The sequence below is a fragment of the Stenella coeruleoalba genome (genome assembly GCF_951394435.1).
Source record: "Stenella coeruleoalba genome assembly, chromosome: 10".
Taxonomy (NCBI): Eukaryota; Metazoa; Chordata; class Mammalia; order Artiodactyla; family Delphinidae; genus Stenella; species Stenella coeruleoalba.
Genome location: NC_137156.1, coordinates 52892261 through 52909900, shown reverse-complemented (window position 1 = coordinate 52909900; position 17640 = coordinate 52892261). Strand labels below are relative to the sequence as shown.

Sequence of the window (17640 nt, the reverse complement as noted above, 5' to 3'; positions counted from 1 at the left end):
GGCACGTGGGCTCAGTAGCTGTGGCTCGCGGGCTGTAGAGCGCAGGCTCAGTAGTTGCAGTGCACGGGCTTAGTTGCTTCGTGGCATGTGGGGTCTTCCTGGACCAGGGATTGAACCCACGTCCCCTGCATTGGCAGGTGGATTCTTAACCACTGCGACACCAGGGAAGTCCCCATAATGGCTCTTCAGGCAAGCAGTTTGATTTAGAATTCACCAGTCATTTAAATTTATTAAATTATAAATATTGTTACTCTGTAAGTGCCAAGAAACAGATCACTTAGAAACAGTTTGTATTATGTTGGTGCTCTTTTCATGATTTAAATGTGAAAACTGTTAGGTACTAAATTGAAATGCTCTGTTTTTACCTTGAAGAAGATCTGTAATGTCAGCAAATTATATCTTCGAATGTTTGGGAGAATAAATGTTTGCCAAAGGCAAGGGAGGCTTACCTGATTTCAGGCTGACTGATTTGTTTACTTGAACCTTATGTATCACTACAAGGTTTTTAATAGCAAATTCAGAAATTCACAGACTAATATAATTGTGTAGATGGAGCCTTATAATCAATAGCAAATGTTAAAAAGTTCTTTTCATGGGAAGTTTTTTGGTGGTAGACTGCTAAATGATGGAGAATTAGTATGTAGTATGATGACTGTTAATTTTAGGGAAGACTGAAGTTTCAGAAAAGGTAGTGAAACTGAAATGGAGACACAGGGCAGTCATTATCTGAATATTTAAGTCACCAGAAGTGTAAGACCATCTTTAGTCACTAAGACTTCCCAAATGTGTTGACCCTAGCACATTGGTTTTAATGTATGATTTACCAGCAAAAGGGGAAATGCACAAAACTATGGTTGTAACTTCAAAAACCCAACTTACAGGGAAAACCTACACAAACATACATAGTCGTAAAATGAACTTAACAAACAGTGCTTTATGGGGGGAAACAAGTACAGAGTAGGAGTTAGGAGACCCGGGTTCTTGTCTGTGCCTGGCTCACTTGGGATTTAGTCTGTCAGAGATTAAGTCCATCAACTGTAAGCATGAGGCTGGGAGACTGTGCTCTCCAAGGGCTCTCCCAACTCTAAGAGCTTGATAATTCCCTTAATTATGTTTGGGTAAAATTTCGTCATTAGAAGGAGCCGCATTGGGTGTACGTACTGTTGTTAGATACTTAGCCTAATATCCAGTAAGCAATCTTTAGTACATGCCTTCATGCCATTGAGAGCAAAACTGTTTGCCAGAAAGTAATCAGTGAGCCTCTAAATTTATGGGTTGCATTCACCATTATTTCCTTATGCAATTCAGTGACTTTATCTCTTTTCCAATCTTTAACCACTTTGGTATTTAATGCTGGTGACCACACATTTCTCAAACTTCTTCCCTTAACTTTCACATCTTTTTTCTTTTTTAATACAAAAAAGTGTCTGCTTACAAATATAAACATAAATATATACGATTACTTACATATATATGATTAATAAAATAAGCCACATTTCAGCCCTCACACCACTCACACACTCCGCAGCATCATTGTTAGATTTACAATTTGGAGGAGTGTGTTTACTTCCTTTCTTTTTTTTGGCTGCACCGTGCAGCCCCCTACATCGGAAACGCGGAGTCCCAACCGTTGGACCACCAGTGAAGTCCTTGCTTTTAAAATTTTTTGAATTTATTTGTTTGTTTATTTACTTATGGCTGCATTGGGTCTTTGTTGCTGCATACGGATTTTCTCTAGTTGCGGCGAGCGGGGGCTACTCTTCGTTGTGGTGCGCGGGCTTCTCATTGTGGAGCACGGGCTCTAGGTGCGCAGCTCAGTAGTTGTGGCACACGGGCTTAGTTGCTCCGTGGCATGTGGGATCTTCCCGGACCAGGGATCGAATCCATGTTCCCTGCATTGGCAGGTGGATTCTTAACCACTGCGCCACCAGGGAAGTCCCGGAAGTCCTTGCTTCTTAAGCAGTTTAGGAAAGAAGTGTTAAACTTCCTGTGACTTGCTTGTCTGGTGCAAGTTGCCCTGTTCTCTCCTCCCCTTGAACTGTTGATGTTCCTTCAGGCCTCATCCGGACCTCCGCTCCTCCTGTCTGCTAACCAACTAAACCAGACAGGCAGTGCCTGCATCTAGAAGTCCATACTCCCTGACACGATCATCACTGTCACTCAACTCCTTAACCATTTTCCTCATCATTTCCCATCCAGTTAGGTTGGTTGCCTTATTATCCCTTTTGGGCTACTGTGCAAATCCTTGCTGGCATGAATCTGTTCCTTTTGTGCTGCACCTGGAATGCCCTCTGCCTATCCTGATCCTGTGTGTCTCTTGGCCCTGATTTGAGTCTTGCTTTCCCACTCATCTTTCTCCAGCTATTATTAGTGCAGGTGGATCTGAACATTTTCCTGATATTTCCTGAATTTATGTATAACAAATGCTCAATTATGAGATATAAAATTATTGTTTTCTTATACATTGATCTTGTTGCTCTGTTATTACATATTCCTATATATATTACAATGTTGGATACATAATACTCAATACACTGTATTTTTTTAACTTTTTTTTCCAGCATCTTTATTGGAGTATAATTTTGTTTAAAATTTTTATTTATTTATTTATTTATGGCTATATTGGGTTTTCATCGCTGCGTGAGGGCTTTTCTCCAGTTGCGGCATGTGGGCTTCTCATTGCGGTGGCTTCTCTTGTTGCGGAGCACAGGCTCTAGGAGCGTGGGCTTCAGTAGTTGTGGCTCATGGGCTCCAGAGCGCAGGCTCAGTAGTTGTGGCGCATGGGCTTAGTTGCTCCCACGGCATGTGGGATCTTCCCGACCAGGGCTCGAACCCGTGTCTGCTGCGTTGGCAGGCAGATTCTTAGCCACTGCGCCACCAGGGAAGCCCTATTGGAGTATAATTGCTTTACAGTGGTGTGTTAGTTTGTGCTGCATAACAAAGTGAATCGGCTATACATATACATATATCCCCATATCTCCTCCCTCTCGCGTCTCCCTCCCACCCTCCCTATCCCACCCCTATAGGTGGTCACAAAGCACCGAGCTGATCTCCCTGTGCTATGTAGCTGCTTCCCACTAGCTATCTATTTTACATTCGGTAGTATATATAAGTCCATGCCACTCTCTCACTTAGTCCCAGCTTACCCTTCCCCCTCCCTGTGTCCTCAAGTCCATTCTCTATCTCTGCGTCTTTATTCCTGTGCTGGCCCTAGGTTCTTCAGAAACATTTTTTTTTTTTAATTCCACATACATGTGTTAGCATATGGTATTTGTTTTTATCTTTCTGACTTACTTCAATCTGCATGACAGATTCTAGGTCCATCCACCTCACTACAAATAACTCAATTTCATTTCTTTTTATGGCTGAGTAATATTCCACTGTATATATGTGCCACATCTTCTTTATCCATTCATCTGTCAGTGGACACTTACATTGCTTCCATGTCCTGGCTATTGTAAATAGAGCTGCAGTGAACATTGTGGTACATGACTCTTTTTTACATCTTTATTGGAGTATAATTGCTTTACAATGGTGTGTTAGTTTCTGCTTTATAACAAAGTGAATCAGTTATACATATACATATGATCCCATATCTCTTCCCTCTGGCGTCTCCCTCCCTCCCACCCTCCCTATCCCACCCCTCTAGGTGGTCACAAAGCACCGAGCTGATCTCCCTGTGCTATGCGGCTGCTTCCCACTAGCTATCTATTTTATGTTTGGTAGTGTATATATGTCCATGCCACTCTCTCGCTTTGTCACAGCTTACCCTTCCCCCTCCCCATATCCTCAAGTCCATTCTCTAGTAGGTCTGTGTCTTTATTCCTGTCTTACTCCTAGATTCTTCATGACATTTTTTTTTCTTAAATTCCATATGTATGTGTTAGCATACGGTATTTGTCTTTCTCTTTCTGACTTACTTCACTCTGTATGACAGACTCTAGGTCTATCCACCTCATTACAAATAGCTCAATTTAGTTTCTTTTTATGGCTGAGTAATATTCCATTGTATATATGTGCCACATCTTCTTTATCCATTCATCTGATGATGGACACTTAGGTTGTTTCCATCTCTGGGCTATTGTAAATAGAGCTGCAGTGAACATTTTGGTACATGACTCTTTTTGAATTATGGTTTTCTCAGGGTATATGCCCAGTAGTGGGATTGCTGGGTCATATGGTAGTTCTATTTTTTTTTTAGTATTTTAAGGAACCTCCATACTGTTCTCCACAGTGGCTGTATCAATTTACATTCCCACCAACAGTGCAAAAGGGTTCCCTTTTCTCCACACCCTCTCCAGCATCTATTATTTGTAGATTTTTTGATGATGGCCATTCTGACTGGTGTGAGGTGATAACCTCATTGTAGTTTTGATTTGCATTTCTCTAATGATTAGTGATGTTGAGCATTCTTTCATGTGTTTGTTGGTAGTCTGTATATCTTCTTTGGAGAAATGTCTATTTAGGTCTTCTGCCCATTTTTGGATTGGGTTGTTTGTTTTTTTGTTATTAGGCTGCATGAGCTGCTTATAAATTTTGGAGATTAATTCTTTGTCAGTTGCTTCATTTGCAAATATTTTCTCCCATTCTGAGGGTTGTCTTTTCGTCTTGTTTATGGTTTCCTTTGCTGTGCAAAGCTTTGAAGTTTCATTAGGTCCCATTTGTTTATTTTTGTTTTTATTTCCATTTCTCTAGGAGGTGGGTCAAAAAGGATCTTGCTGTGATTTATGTCATAGAGTGTCCTGCCTATGTTTTCCTCTAAGAGTTTGATAGTTTCTGGCCTTACATTTAGGTCTTTAATCCATTTTGAGCTTATTTTTGTGTATGGTGTTAGGGAGTGATCTAATTTCATACTTTTACATGTACCTGTCCAGTTTTCCCAGCACCACTTATTGAAGAGGCTGTCTTTTCTCCACTGTACATTCCTGCCTCCTTTATCAAAGATAAGGTGACCATATGTGCATGGGTTTATCTCTGGGCTTTCTATCCTGTTCCATTGATCTATCTTTCTGTTTTTTTGCCAGTACCATACTGTCTTGATTACTGTAGTTTTGTAGTATAGTCTGAAGTCAGGGAGCCTGATTCCTCCAGCTCCGTTTTTCTTTCTCAAGATTGCTTTGCTACTCAGGGTCTTTTGTGTTTCCATACAAATTGTGAAATTTTTTGTTCTAGTTCTGTGAAAAATGCCAGTGGTAGTTTGATAGGGATTGCATTGAATCTGTAGATTGCTTTTGGTAGTAGAGTCATTTTCACAATGTTGATTCTTCCCATCCAAGAACATGGTATATCTCTCCATCTATTTGTATCATCTTTAATTTCTTTCATCAGTGGCTTATAATTTTCTGCATACAGGTCTTTTGTCTCCTTAGTTAGGTTTATTCCTAGATATTTTATTCTTGTTGCAATGGTAAATGGGAGTGTTTTCTTGATTTCACTTTCAGATTTTTCATCATTAGTGTATAGGAATGCCAGAGATTTCTGTGCATTAATTTTGTATCCTGCTACTTTACCAGATTCATCGATTAGCTCTAGCAGTTTTCTGGTAGCATCTTTAGGATTTGCTATGTATAGTATCATGTCATCTGCAAACAGTGACAGCTTTACTTCTTCTTTTCCGATTTGGATTCCCTTTATTTCCTCTTCTTCTGATTTTTGTGGCTAAAACTTCCAAAACTATGTTGAATAGGAGTGGTGAGTGTGGGCAACCTTGTCTTGTTCCTGATCTTAGTGCAAATGCTTTCAGTTTTTCACTGAGGACGATGTTGGCTGTGGGTTTGTCATATATGGCCTTGATTATGTTGAGGAAAGTTCCCTCTATGCCTACTTTCTGCAGGGTTTTTATCATAAATGGGTGTTGAATTTTGTCGAAAGCTTTCTCTGCATCTATTGAGATGATCATGTGGTTTTTCTCCTTCACTTTGTTAATATGGTGTATCACGTTGATTGATTTGCGTATATTGAAGAATCCTTGCATTCCTGGAATAAACCCCACTTGATCATGGTGTATGATCCGTTTAATGTGCTGTCGGATTCTGTTTGCTAGTATTTTGTTGAGGATTATTGCATCTGTGTTCATCAGTGATATTGGCCTGTATTTTTCTTTCTTTGTGACATCCTTGTCTGGTTTTGGTATCAGGGTGATTGTGGCCTCGTAGAATGAGTTTGGGAGTGTTCCTCCCTCTGCTATATTTTGGAAGAATTTGAGAAGGCTAGGTGTTAGCTCTTCTCTAAATGTTTGATAGAATTCCCCTGTGAAGCCATCTGGTACTGGGCTTTTGTTTGCTGGAAGAATTTTTTTTTTTTTTTTTTTTGCGGTACACGGGCCTCTCACTGTTGCGGCCTCTCCCATTGGGGAGCACAGGCTCCGGACACGCAGGCCCAGCAGCCATGTCTCATGGGCCCAGCTGCTTCGTGGCATGTGGGATCCTCCCGGACCGGGGCACGAACCCGTGTCCCCTGCAACGGCAGGCGGACTCCCAACCACTGCGCCACCAGGGAAGTCCTGTTGGAAGGTTTTTAATCACAGTTTCAATTTCAGTGCTTGTAATTGGTCTGTTCATATTTCTGTTTCTTCCTGATTCAGTCTTGGCAGGTTGTGCATTTCTAAGAATTTGTCCATTTCTTCCAGGTTGTCCATTTTATTGGCATAGAGTTGCTTGTAGTAATCTCTCATGATCTTTGGTATTTCTGCAGTGTCAGTTGTTATTTCTCCTTTTTCATTTCTAATTCTATTGATTTGAGTCTTCTCCCTTTTTTTCTTGATGAGTCTGGCTAATGGTTTATCTATTTTGTTTATCTTCTCAAAGAACCAGCTTTTAGTGTTATTGATCTTTGCTATCGTTTCCTTCATTTCTTTTTCATTTATTTCTGATCTGATTTTTATGATTTCTTTCCTTCTGCTAACTTTGGGGGTTTTTTGTTCTTCTTTCTCTAATTGCTTTAGGTGCAAGGTTAGGTTGTTTATTCGAGATGCTTCCTGTTTCTTAAGGTAGGGTTGTACTGCTATAAAGTTCCCTCTTAGAACTGCTTTTGCTGCATCCCATAGATTTTGGGTTGTCATGTCTCCATTGTCATTTGTTTCTAGGTATTTTTTAATTTCCTCTTTGATTTCTTCAGTCATCACTTCGTTATTAAGTAGTGTATTGTTTAGCCTCCATATGTTTGTATTTTTTACAGATCTTTTCCTGTAATTGATATCTAGTCTGATAGCATTGTGGTCGGAAAAGATACTTGATACAATTTCGATTTTTTTAAATTTACCAAGGCTTGATTTGTGACCCAAGATATGATCTATCCTGGAGAATGTTCCATGAGCACTTGAGAAAAATGTGTATTCTGTTGTTTTTGGATGGAATGTTCTATAAATATCAATTAAGTCCATCTTGTTTAATGTATCATTTAAAGCTTGTGTTTCCTTATTTATTTTCATTTTGGATGATCTGTCCATTGGTGAAAGTGGGGTGTTAAAGTCCCCTACTATGAATGTGTTACTGTTGATATCCCCTTTTATGGCTGTTAGTATTTGCCTTATGTATTGAGGTGCTCCTATGTTGGGTGCATAAATATTTACAATTGTTATATCTTCTTCTTGAATTGATCCCTTGATCATTATGTAGTGTCCTTCTTTGTCTCTTGTAATAGTCCTTATTTTAAAGTCTGTTTTGTCTGATATGAGAATTGCTACTTCAGCTTTCTTTTGGTTTCCGTTTGCATGGAATATCTTTTTCCATCCCCTTACTTTCGGTCTGTATGTGTCTCTAGGTCTGAAGTGGGTCTCTTGTAGACAGCATATATATGGGTCTTGTTTTTGTATCCATTCAGCCAATCTGTCTCTTTCGGTGGGAGCATTTAGTCCGTTTACAGTTAAGGTAATTATCGATATGTATGTTCCTATTCCCATTTTCTTAATTGTTTTGGGTTTGTTATTGTAGGTCTTTTCCTTCTCTTGTGTTTCTTGCCTAGAGAAGTTCCTTTAGCATTTGTTGTAAAGCTGGTTTGGTGGTGCTGAACTCTCTCAGCTTTTGCTTGTCTGTAAAGGTTTTAATTTCTCCATCAAATCTGAATGAGATCCTTGCTGGGTATAGTAATCTTGGTTGCAGGTTTTTCTCCTTCATCACTATAAATATGTCCTGCCAGTTCCTTCTGGCTTGCAGAGTTTCTGCTGAAAGATCAGCTGTTAACCTTATGGGGATTCCCTTGTGTTATTTGTTTTTTTTCCTTTGTGGCTTTTAATATGTTTTCTGTGTTTTTAATTTTTGATAGTTTGATGAATATGTGTCTTGGCGTATTTCTCCTTGGATTTATCCTGTATGGGACTCTCTGTGCTTCCTGGACTTGATTAACTATTTCCTTCCCCGTATTAGGGAAGTTTTCAAGTATAATCTCTTCAAATATTTTCTCAGTCCCTTTCTTTTTCTCTTCGTCTTCTGGAACCCCTATAATTCGAATGTTGGTGCGTTTAATGTTGTCCCCGAGGTCTCTGAGACTGTCCTCAGTTCTTTTCATTATTTTTTCTTTATTCTGCTCTGCAGTAGTTACTTCCACTATTTTATCTTCCAGGTCACTTATCCGTTCTTCTGCCTCAGTTATTCTGCTATTGATCCCATCTAGAGTATTTTTAATTTCATTTATTGTGTTGTTCATCATTGCTTGTTTCATCTTTAGTTCTTCTCGGTCCTTGTTAAATGTTTCTTGCATTTTGTCTATTTCCAAGATTTTGGATGATCTTTACTATCATTATTCTGAATTCTTTTTCAGGTGGACTGCCTATTTCCTCTTCATTTGTTAGGTCTGGTGGGTTTTTATCTTGCTCCTTCATCTGCTGTGTGTTTTTCTGTCTTCTCCTTTTGCTTATCTTACTGTGTATGGGGTCTCCTTTTTGCAGGCTGCAGGTTTGTAGTTCCCGCTGTTTTTGGTGTCTGTCCCCAGTGTCTGAAGGTGGTTCAGTGGGTTGTGTAGGCTTCCTGGTGGAGGGGACTAGTGCCTGGTTCTGGTGGATGAGGCTGGATCTTGTCTTTCTGTTGGGCAGGTCCACGTCTGGTTGTGTGTTTTGGGGTGTCTGTGAACTTATTATGATTTTAGGCAGCCTCTCTGCTAACGGGTGGGGTTGTGTTCCTGTCTTGCTAGTTGTTTGGCATAGGGTGTCCAGCACTGTAGCTTGCTGGTCGTTGAGTGAAGCTGGGTGCTGGTGTTGAGATGGAAGTCTCTGGGAGATATTTTCGCCATTTGATATTATGTGGAGCTGGGAGGTCTCTTGTTGACCAGTGTCCTGAAGTTGGCTCTCCCACCTCAGAGGCACAGCACTGACTCCTGGCTGCAGCACCAAGAGCCTTTCATCCACACAGTGCAGAATAAAAGGGAGAAAAAGTAGAAAAAGAAAGAAAGGAAGGAAGGAAGAAAGGGAGGGAGGGAGGGAGGGAGGATGGAAGGAGGGAAGGAAAGAAAGAAAGAAAGAAAGAAGGTAAAGTAAGATAAAATAATTATTAAGAAAAAAAATTTTTTTAAAAAAGAAAAAACAACAAGACGGATAGAACCCTAGGACAAATGGTGAAAGCAAAGCTCTACAGACAAAATCTCACACAGAAGCATACACACTCACAAAAAGAGGAAAAGGGGAAAAAATCATAAATCTTGCTCTCAAAGTCCACCTCCTCAATTTGGGATGATTCATTGTCTATTCATGTATTCCACAGATGCAGGGTACATAAGTTGATTGTGGAGCTTTAATCTGCTGCTCCTGAGGCTGCTGGGAGAGATTTCCCTTTCTCTTCTTTGTTCTCACATCTCCCGGGGCTCAGCTTTGAATTTCGCCCCGCCTCTGAGTGTAGGTCACCGGAGGGCGTCTGTCCTTCTCTCAGACAGGACCGGGTTAAAGGAGCCACTGATTCGGGGGCTGTGGCTCACTCAGGCCAGGGGGAGGGAGCGGCATGGAGTGCGGGGCACACCTGTGGCGGCAGAGGCCGGCGTGTCATTGCAGCAGCCTGAGGTGCGCCGTGCGTTCTCCTGGGGAAGTTGTTGCTGGATCCCGGGACCCTGACAGTGGCGGGCTGCACAGGCTCCCCGGAAGGGGGGTGTGGATAGTGACCTGTGCTCACACACAGGCTTCTTGGTGGCGGCAGCAGCAGCCTTAGCGTCTCATGCCCATCTCTTGGGTCCGTGCTTTTAGCCGCGGCTCACGCCCGTCTCTGGAGCTCCTTTAAGCAGCGCTCTTAATCCCCTCTCCTCGCACACCAGGAAACAAAGAGGGAAGAGAAAGTCTCTTGCCTCTTCGGCAGGTCCAGACTTTTCCCCGGACTCCCTCCCGGCTAGCCGTGGTGTACTAACCCCTTGCAGGTGTGTTCACGCCACCAACCCCAGTCCTCTCCCTGCGCTCCGACCGAAGCCCAAGCCTCAGCTCCCAGCACCGCCCGCCCCTGCGTGTGAGCAGACAATCCTCTTGGGCTGGTGAGTGCCGGTTGGCACTGATCCTCTGTGCGGGAATCTCTCTGCTTTGCCCTCTGCACCCCTGTTGCTGTGCTCTCCTTCGCGGCCCCGAAGCTTTCCCCGTCCGCCACTCGCAGTCTCTGCCCGTGAAGGGGCTTCCTAGTGGGTGGAAACCTTTCCTCTTTCACAGCTCCCTCCCACTGGTGCAGGGCCCATCCCTATCCTTTTGTCTCTGTTTATTCTTTTTTCTTTTGCCCTACCCAGGTACGTGGGGACTTTCTTGCCTTTTGGGCGTCTGAGGTCTTCTGCCAGCATTCAGTAGGTGTTCTGTAGGAGTTGTTCCACGTGTAGATGTATTTCTGGTGTAGCTGTGGGGAGGAAGGTCATCTCCACGTCTTACTCTTCCACCATCTTCCCCTCATCCCCATGACTCTTTTTGAATTACGGTTTTCTTAGGGTATATGCCCAGTAGTGGGATTGCTGGGTCATATGGTAGTTCTATTTTTAGTTTTGTAAGGAACCTCCATACTGTTCTCCATAGTGGCTGCATCAATTTACATTCCCATCAACAGTGCAAGAGGGTTCCCTTTTCTCCACACCCTCTCCAGCATTTGTTTGTAAATTTTTTGAAGATAGCCGTTCTAACTGGTGTGAGGTGATACCTTATTGTAGTTTTGATTTGCATTTCTCTAATGATTAGTGATGTTGAACATGCTTTCATGTGTTTCTTGGCTGTCTGTATATCTTCTTTGGAGAAATGTTTATTTAGGTCTTCTGCCCATTCTTGGGTTGTTTGTTTTTTTGATATTGAGCTGCATGAGCTGCTTGTTAATTTTGGAGATTAATCCTTTGTCAGTTGCTTCATTTGCAAGTATTTTCTCCCATTCTGAAAGTTGTCTTTTCATCTTGTTTATGGTTTCCTTTGCTGTGCAGGAGCTTTGAAGTTTCATTACGTCCCATTTGTTTTTTGTTTGTTTGTTTTTTTGCGGTACGCGGGCCTCTCACTGTTCTGGCCTCTCCCGTTGCGGAGCAGAGGCTCTGGACGCGCAGGCTCAGCGGCCATGGCTCACGGGCCTAGCTGCTCTGCGGCATGTGGGATCTTCCCGGACCGGGACACGAACCCGTGTCCCCTGCATCGGCAGGCGTACTCTCAGCCACTACGCCACCAGCAAAGCCCCCATTTGTTTATTTTTATTTTTATTTCCATTTCTCTAGGAGGTGGGTCAAAAACAATCTTGCTGTGATTTATGTCAGGGAATGTCCTTTCTGTGTTTTCCTCTAGGAGTTTTATAGTTTCCAGTCTTACATTTAGGTCTTTAATCCTTTTTGAGTTTATTTTTGTGTATGGTGTTAGGGAGTGTTCTAATTTCATTTTTTTACATGTAGCTGTCCAGTTTTCCCAGCACCACTTACTGAAGAGGATGTCTTTTCTCCACTGTATAGTCTTGCCTCCTTTATCAAAATAAGGTGACCATATGTGCGTGGGTTTATCTCTGGGCTTTCTATCCTGTTCCATTGATCTGTATTTCTGTTTTTGTGTCAGTACCATACTGTTGATTACTGTAGCCTTGTAGTATATTCTGAAGGCAGGGAGCCTGATTCCTCTACCTCCATTTTTCTTTCTGAAGATTGCTTTGGCTACTCAGGGTCTTTTGTGTTTCCATACAAATTGTGAAATTTTCTGTTCTACTTCTGTGAAAAATGCCATTGGTAGTTTGATAGGGATTCCACTGAATCTGTAGATTGCTTGGGGTAGTATAGTCATTTTCACAATGTTGATTCCTCCAATCCAAGAACATGTTATATCTCTCCATCTGTTTGTATCACCTTTAATTTCTTTCATCAGTGTCTTACAGTTTTCTGCATACAGGTCTTTTGTCTCCTTAGGTAGGTTTATTCCTAGGTATTTTTTTCTTTTTGTTGTTTCCTTAATTTCTCTTTCTGATCTTTCATTCTTAGTGTATAGGGATGCAAGAGATTTCTGTGCATTAATTTTGTATCCTGCAACTTTACCAAATTCATTGATTAGGTCTAGTAGTTTTCTGGTAGCATCTTTTGGAGTCTTTGTGTGTAGTATCATGTCATCTGCAAACAGTGACAGCTTTATTTCTGTTCCGATTTGGATTCCTTATATTTCTTTTTCTTCTCTGACTGCCGTGGCTGAAACCTCCAAAACTATGTTGAATAATAGTGGTGAGAGTGGGCAACCTTGTCTTGTTGCTGATCTTAGTGGAAATGGTTTCAGTTGTTCACCATTCAGAATGATGTTGGCTGTAGTTTTGTCATATATGGCCTTTATTATGTTGAGGTAAGTTCCCTCTATGCCTACTTTCTGTAGTGTTTTTATCATAAATGGGGGTTGAATAATGTTACAAGCTTTTTCTGCATCTGTTGAGATTATCATATGGTGTTTCTCTTTCAGTTTGTTAATATGGTTTTTCACATTGATTGATTTGTGTATATTGAAGAATCCTTGCATTCCTGGGATAAACCCCATTTGATCATGGTGTATGATCTTTTTAATGTGCTGTTGGATTCTGTTTCCTAGTATTTTGTTGAGGATTTTTGCCTTTGTTTTCATCAGTGATGTTGGCCTGTACTTTTCTTTTTTCTTTTTTGGCTGCATTGGGTTTTTGTTGCTGCCTGTGGGCTTTCTCTAGTCATGGCAAGCAGGGGCTACTCTTCCTTGTGGTGCTCAGGCTTCTCATTGTGGTGGATTCTCTTATTGCAGAGCACGGGCTCTAGGCTCGTGGGCTTCAGTAGTTGTAGCATGTGGGCTCAGTAGTGGCTCGTGGGCTCAAGAGTTGTGGCTTACAGGCTCTAGAGCACAGGCTCAGTAGTTGTGGTGCATGGGCTTAGTTGCTCTGTGGCATGTGGGATCTTCCCAGTCCAGGGCTCAAACCCGTGTCAGCTGCATTGGCAATCGGATTCTTAACCACTGCGCCACCAGGGACGTCCCTGGCCTGTAGTTTTCTTTGTGACGTCTTTGTCTCGTTTTGGTGTCAGGGTGATGGTGGCCTCATAGAATGAGTTTGGGAGTGTTCCTCCCTCTGCTATATTTTGGAAGAGTTTGAGAAGGCTAGGTGTTAGCTCTTCTCTAAATGTTTGATAGAATTCACCTGTGAAGCCATCTGGTCCTGGGCTTTTGTTTGTTGGAAGATTGTTAATCACAGTTTCAATTTCAGTGCTTGTGACTGGTCTGTTTATATGTTCTGTTTCTTCCTGGTTCAGTCTCGGAAGGTTGTGCTTTTCTAAGAATTTGTCCATTTCTTCCAGGTTGTCCGTTTTATTGGCATATAGTTGCTTATAGTAATCTCTCATGATCCTTTGTATTTCTGCAGTGTCAATTGTTGCTTATCCTTTTTCATTTCTAATTCTATTGATTTGGGTCTTCTCCCTTTTTTCTTGATGAGTCTGGCTAATGGTTTATCAATTTTGTTTATCTTCTCTAAGAACCAGCTTTTAGTTTTGTTGATCTTTGCTATTGTTTCCTTCATTTCTTTTTCATTTATTTCTTATCTGATCTTTATTTCTTTCTTTCTTTCTGCTAATTTTGGGCTTTTTTGTTCTTCTTTCTTTAATTGCTTTAGGTGTAACTTTTGGTTGCTTGAGATATTTCTTGTTTCTTGAGGTAGGATTGTATTGCTGTAAACTCCCTCTTAGAACTACTTTTACTGCATCCCATAGGTTTTGGGTCATCGTGTTTTCATTGTCGTTTGTTTCTAGGTATTTTTTAATTTCCTCTTTGATTTCTTCAGTGATAGCTTGGTTATTAAGTAGTGTATTGTTTAGCCTCCATGTGTTTTTTTTTTTTTTTAGAGTTTTTCCTGTAATTGATATCTAGTCTCATAGCGTTGTGGTCGGAAAAGATACTTGATACGATTTCAATTTTCTTGAATTTACTGAGGCTTGATTTGTGACCCAAGATATGATCTATCCTGGAGAATGTTCCATGAGCACTTGGGAAGAAAGTGTATTCTGTTGTTTTTGGATGGAATGTCCTATAAATATGAATTAAGTCCATCTTGTTTAATGTATCATTTAAAGTTTGTGTTTTCTTATTTATTTTTACTTTGGATGATCTGTCCATTGGTGAAAGTGGGGTGTTAAAGTCCCCTACTATGATTGTGTTACTGTCTATTTCCCCTTTTATGGCTGTTAGCATTTGCCTTATGTATTGAGGTGCTCATCTGTTGGGTGCATAAATATTTAAAATTGTTGTATCTTTTTCTTGGATTGATCCCTTGATCATTATGTAGTGTCCTTTTTGTCTCCTGTAATCGTCTTTATTTTAAAGTCTATTTTGTCTGATATGAGAATTGCTACTCCAGCTTTCTTTTGATTTCCATTAGCATGATGTATCTTTTTCCATCCCCTCACTTTCAGTCTGAATGTGTCCCTACATCTGAAGTGGATCTCTTGTAGACAGCATGTTGGTGGGTCTTGTTTTTGTATCCATTCAGCCAGTCTGTGTCTTTTGGTGGGAGCATTTAATCCATTTACATTTAAGGTAATTATCGATATGTATTTTCCTATTACCATTTTCCTAATTGTTTGGGGTTTGTTATTGTAGGTCTTTTCCTTGTGTTTCCTGCCTAGAAAAGTTTTTTTAGCATTTGTTGTAAAGCTGGTTTGGTAGTGCTGAATTCTCTTAGCTTTTGCTTTTCTGTAAAGGTTTTAATTTCTCTGTCTAATCTGAGTGAGATCCTTGCTGGGTAGACTAATCTTGGTTGTAGGTTTTTCCCTTTCATCACTTTAAGTATGTCCTGCCACTCTCTTCTGGTTTGCAGAGTTTCTGCTGAAAGATCAGCTGTTAACGTTACGGGGTTCCCTTGTATGTTATTTGTTGTTTTTCCCTTGTGCTTTTAATATTTTTTCTTTATATTTAATTTTTGATAGTTTGATTAATATGTGGCTTGGCGTGTTTCTCTTTGGATTTATACTGTATGGGACTCTCTGCACTTCCTGGACTTGAATTAACTTTTCCTTTCCCATGTTAGGGAAGTTTTCAACTATAATCTCTTCAAATACTTTCTCAGTCCCTTTCTTTTTCTCTTCTTCTTCTGGAACCCCTATAATTCCAGTGTTGGTGCGTCTACTGTTGTCCCAGAGGTCTCTAAGACTGTCCTCAATTCTTTTTTCTTTATTCTGCTCTGCAGTAGTTATTTCCAATATTTTGTCTTCCAGGTCACTTCTCCGTTCCTCTGCCTCAGTTTTTCTGCTGTGGATTCCTTCTAGAGACTTTTAAATTTCATTTATTGTGTTGTTCATCATTGTTTGTTTGCTCTTTAGTTGTTCTAGGTCTTTGTTAAACGTTTCTTACATTTTCTCCATTCTAGTTCCAAGATTTGGGATCATCTTCACTATCATTACTCTGAATTCTTTTTCAGGTAGACTGCCTATTTCCTCTTCAATTGTTTGGTCTGCTGGGTTTTTACCTTGCTCCTTCATCTGCTGTGTGTTTTTCTGTCTTCTCATTTTGCTTATCTTACTGTGTATGGGGTCTCCTTTTTGCAGGCTGCAGGATCCTAGTTCCCGTTGTTTTTGGTGTCTGCCTCCAGTGGCTAAGTTTGGTTCAGTGGGTTGTGTAGGCTTCCTTGTGGAGGGGACTAGTGCCTGTGTTCTGGTGGATGAGGCTGGATCTTGTCTTTCTGGTGGGCAGGACCGTGTCTGGTGGTGTGTTTGGGGGTGTCTGTGACCTTATTATGATTTTAGGCAGCCTCTCTGCTAATGGGTGGGGTTGTGTTCCTGTCTTGCTAGTTGTTTGGCATAGGGTGTCCTGCACTGTAGGTTGCTGGTTGTTGAGTGGAGCTGGGTCTTAGCGTTGAGATGGAGATATCTGTGAGAGCTTTCGCCGTTTGATATTACATGGAGCCGGGAGGTCTCTGGTGGACCAGTGTCCTGAACTTGGCTGTCCCACCTCACAGGTACCGGCCTGACACCTGACCGGAGCACCAAGACCCTGTCAGCCACATGGATCAGAAGAAAAGGGAGGAAAAAAAGAAAGGAAGAAAGAAAAAATAAATAAAATAAAGTTACTAAAATTAAAAATAATTATTGTGCTTCCCTGGTGGCGCAGTGGTTGAGAGTCCGCCTGCCGATGCAGGGGACATGGGATCGTGCCCCTGTCCGGGAAGATCCCACATGCCGCGTACTGGCTGGCCCGTGCGCATGGCCGCTGAAGCCTGTGCGTCTGGAGCCTGTGCTCTGCAATGGGAGAGGCCACAACAGTGAGAGGCCCGCATACTGCAAAAAAATGATAATAGTAAATAAATTATTTAAAAAGTTAAAAAGTAGTAAAACACGAAAAAAAAAAAAAGAAAGAAGAGAGCAACCAGACCAAAAAAACAAATCCACCAATGATAACAAGTGCTAAAAAGTATACTAAAAAAAAACAAAAACAAAAAACGGACTGGCAGATCCGTAGGACAAATGGTAAAAGCAAAGCTATTCAGACAGAATCACACAAAGAAGCATACACGTACACACTCTCAAAAAGAGAAAAAGGAAAAAAATATATCTCAAAAAAAAAGGAGGAAGAGAGCTACCAAATCAATAAACAAATCTACCGATGATAACAAACTCTAAACACTAAACTAAGATAAACATAAAACCAGAAATAAATCTGATGCAGAAAGCAAACCTCAAGTCTACAGTTGCTCCCAAAGTCCACCGCCTCAATTTTGGGATGATTTGTTGTCTATTCAGGTATTCCAGAGATGTAGCGTACATTAAGTTGATTGTGGAGATTTAATCCACTGCTCATGAGGCTGCTGGGAGAGGTTTCCCTTTCTCTTCTCTGTTCGCACAGCTCCTGGGGTTCAGCTTTAGATTTGGGCCCACCTCTGCGTGTAGGTCGCCTGAGGGCGTCTGTTCCCTACCAAGATGGGATGGGGTTAAAGTAGCAGCTGATTAGGGGGCTTTGGCTGTCTCAGGCCGGGGGGAAGGAGGGGTGTGGAATGTGGGGTGAGCCTGCAGCAGCAAGAGGCTGGCGTGACATTGCAACAGTCCCTGAGTTGCACGTGTGTTCTCCCAGGGAAGTTGTCCCTGAATCACAGGACCCCGGCAGTGGCGGGCTGCACAGGCTCCCGGGAGGGGAGGTGTGGAGAGTGACCTGTGCTTGCACACAGGCCTTTTGGTGGCTGCAGCAGCAGCCTTAACGTTTCATGCCCGTCTCTGGTGTCCGTGCTGATAGCCATGGCTCACGCCCATCTCTGG

At 41.6% G+C, this 17640-nt stretch overlaps 2 protein-coding genes across 3 annotated transcripts in view; both read left to right on the top strand.

Moving 5' to 3' along the window:
* Positions 1–17640, top strand: part of CMTM6 (CKLF like MARVEL transmembrane domain containing 6) — a 49517-nt gene that overhangs the window by 3484 nt on the left and 28393 nt on the right. The gene's annotated exons all lie outside the window — the stretch shown is intronic.
* The window catches only part of DYNC1LI1 (dynein cytoplasmic 1 light intermediate chain 1), a 94338-nt gene that overhangs the window by 71375 nt on the left and 5323 nt on the right, over positions 1–17640 (top strand). The window lies entirely within an intron of this gene.